This window comes from Amia ocellicauda, unplaced genomic scaffold (assembly GCF_036373705.1).
Source record: "Amia ocellicauda isolate fAmiCal2 unplaced genomic scaffold, fAmiCal2.hap1 HAP1_SCAFFOLD_26, whole genome shotgun sequence".
Lineage (NCBI taxonomy): Eukaryota > Metazoa > Chordata > Actinopteri > Amiiformes > Amiidae > Amia > Amia ocellicauda.
Window position 1 is genome coordinate 1428030 of NW_027102823.1, and position 2994 is coordinate 1431023.

Genomic DNA, 2994 nt, shown 5'->3' on the forward strand with positions numbered 1-2994 from the left:
AGCAACAGCAAATAGTGTCCAGTGAAATCCGAGAAATAGTTGTAGAGCATGTTGTAAATCATGGCATGACCATGACTGAGGCAGCTACAATGATTCAATCAAACCTCAGAATCAACTCAGGATCAACTGTGGCCTCAATCATCAGAAATTTCCGTACTGAGAAGCGGCAAGTCTTCAGCATGCACTAAACATTAGGCTACTCTCAATTGTCAAATGACTGTATACTGCATACCAATGTGTAGCACAGAGTATAGTGTGCCTTTTGAAAGAAATGCAGACAGAGTGAAGCAGCTGATGACTGAGTATGTTCAGGTATGTTCAGTTTCAAGATGCCTCTTGTGAAAAATGGTTGTGAGAACCTGAACCTGAACACAGGGCTGATGGAAATTTAGAAGTACAGTAATCAATCCTTTGTTTTGCTTTTTACACTAAGCCAGGTGAGGAACACTGCAGTTGACATTTTACTGTAGTTTTGTTCGTTTTTGTAGCTAATTATTGTTGCATGGATTCAAAGAAACCTATGGTGTGATTTGATTGTATTGCATCAATACATTTCAGATTTTGTTCAATGATTCCACTGTGTCTGTAGTATTCTCTCTACTAGTCCTTTTACAGTGATGTATTTATGTGTAGTACCATAATGAAACATGTATCACATATTTTGTACTACAATATTTAATGATTGTACGAACAACTACACAGTGAAACTATCGGTATCTTCTGTGTGGGTGATCTAAATAAATGTTACTATGGTATTTCATGATAAATGAATTATTTGAACCAACAAGTCTGCAAGTGCAAGGTTTCTTTAAAGATATGAATGCACAATGCAATGTTTTGAACATTGGACAGCCTGTGTTACAAGTGATGACCGTTTTGAGTTTTGTGTCTAGAGTTTTGAAAAATGACATCAAGGTTCTGAAATTAGTGACAAAGTGATTGTAAAAAACTGTATATTCATCCTATTTAATGTGCTCTTTTAAAATGTACTTTTCTTTTTTATGTTGCCATTTCTGTTCTACCAATGTTTCAGTTGTTAGCCAAAGATTGACAGAGTACATCTCATACACACAGGCCAGACAGCAAGGATTTCTTTTTGAAATTCAATTACAAATGCTGCATGAACTCATCAATACGATTAGAGCTCCTGAAAGCAATATAACTAACTCACTCTACAGCATCTCATTAGCAGTGAAAAGAAACCAAGAAAGTTGGGACAGTCGACTGTTTACCACTATGTAACATCACCTTTTCTTTTAATAACACTTATTAAGCACTTGGGCACTGAAGACACCACTTGGTTAAGTTTAGCAAGTGGGATTTCCCCCCATTCATCCATTATGCATTTCCTCAGCTGCGCAACTGCACAGGGCCTTCGTTGTCTTAATTTGCACTTCATAGTGCGCCACACATTCTCAATTCGGAGACAGGTCAGGACTGCAGGCAGGCCATGCTAGCACCCGCACTCTCTGCCTATGCAACCATGCGCTTGAAATCTGGGCAGAATGTGGTTTGGCGTTATCCTGCTGAAAAATGCAGGGACGTCCCTGGAAAAGACGATGTCTGGATGGCAGCATATGTTGCTCCAAAATGTGTACATCTCTTTCTGCAAAAATGGTGCCCTCACAGATGTGCGAGTTACATGACAGACAGACACTCATACACACTGTCACACCCACACACACACACACACTTTCACAGACAGACACACGCACACACACTCACTTTCACACAGAGACAGACACACAAACACAGAGACAGACACACACACACTCACTTTCACACAGAGACACACAAACACATACACTTTCACACAGACACACACACACATACATACATACATACATATATAAGGAAAAGAAACAATACATTTAAAAATCACAAAAAGATGTAATAAAGTACAGAAAATCTAAATGTAATAAAATGTGATCTTTAATACACACAAATATGTATGGCTGGTCGGATGCGTCTTGGACTCGGGTTCCTCTTCATTACGTATAATGCTTTTGCCTTTTGCTATAGCTTTCCGTGGAGGGGATCGTGGGTGAGTTTGTACCATTCTTGGGAGGCTCTGCCTTGTTGGGGCGGAGCTGTGATCCAGGTGAACAGCAGATCGGACATAGGTGGGCATGTGGGCGGAGGAGGAAGGCCGGTCAAGCAAATAAGCTTGCTAAGGTACGCAGCAGCAGCAAGCAGCCCCACCATCCAGTCAGCCAGCCAGTCTGGCTGGCAGTGACTGAGTGGTTGACAGACGGCAAGCAACGGAATGTACGTGCTCTGTGATGTCATAGGAGTCACCTGAGAGAGATGTTTGTGATGTCATCGCTGAGCTGGCTGGCTCTGTGTGTCTTGCTGGCTGTGTGTGTGTGTGTGAGAGAGAGAGAGACTTTTTGACTTTTATCAGACTTCATTGCCTGTTTGCAACACGCAATAATTCATACAAAAGAAAATAAATAAATAAATAAAAAATAGTGTTCCCCTTTGTTTGTCTCCCCCCAACAAGCATTAACTCCGCCACTGATCTGTACACTTTTAAAGAAAGCAACCCAATACACACAACAAAACAACCATCAAATACTAAACCCTATAAATGAATTACATAATAAAAACCAACTCCCCGTCATACAATTCACAAAGGGCATCATTAATACACCAGACCTGTTCAAAACTCTCCAAATCATTCATCAGCCTGTAATAGTTAAACTCTAGTCTGACTCTGCACTTGACCAGCATGGCAAACACTCTCACTGCATCCTCACTGCCCTCCCCACACACTCTGTTCTTCCTAGTCTTATAGACGGCCATTTTAGCCTGGCCCAGCAAGAAGTTTACCAGCTGGTCCACATGTTTGGTCCTTCTGGTGTATCGCGCCCCTAAAATAAAAACCTTTGTGTTAAAAATCAGGTTAAGATCAGTAAAAAGACGAGTTAAAAGACTAAAAATGGGTGACAACCGAGAACAAGTGCTGAAACAGTGAAACACGGTCTCTCTCTG

At 41.0% G+C, this 2994-nt stretch overlaps 1 non-coding gene across 1 annotated transcript; it reads left to right on the forward strand.

Moving 5' to 3' along the window:
* Nucleotides 1-1972: 1972 nt before the first annotated feature.
* On the forward strand, nt 1973-2087 carry LOC136726888 (U5 spliceosomal RNA). The gene has a single exon (XR_010808267.1). It is a non-coding gene; the product is annotated as a U5 spliceosomal RNA (small nuclear RNA).
* The last annotated feature ends 907 nt before the right edge of the window (nt 2088-2994 follow it).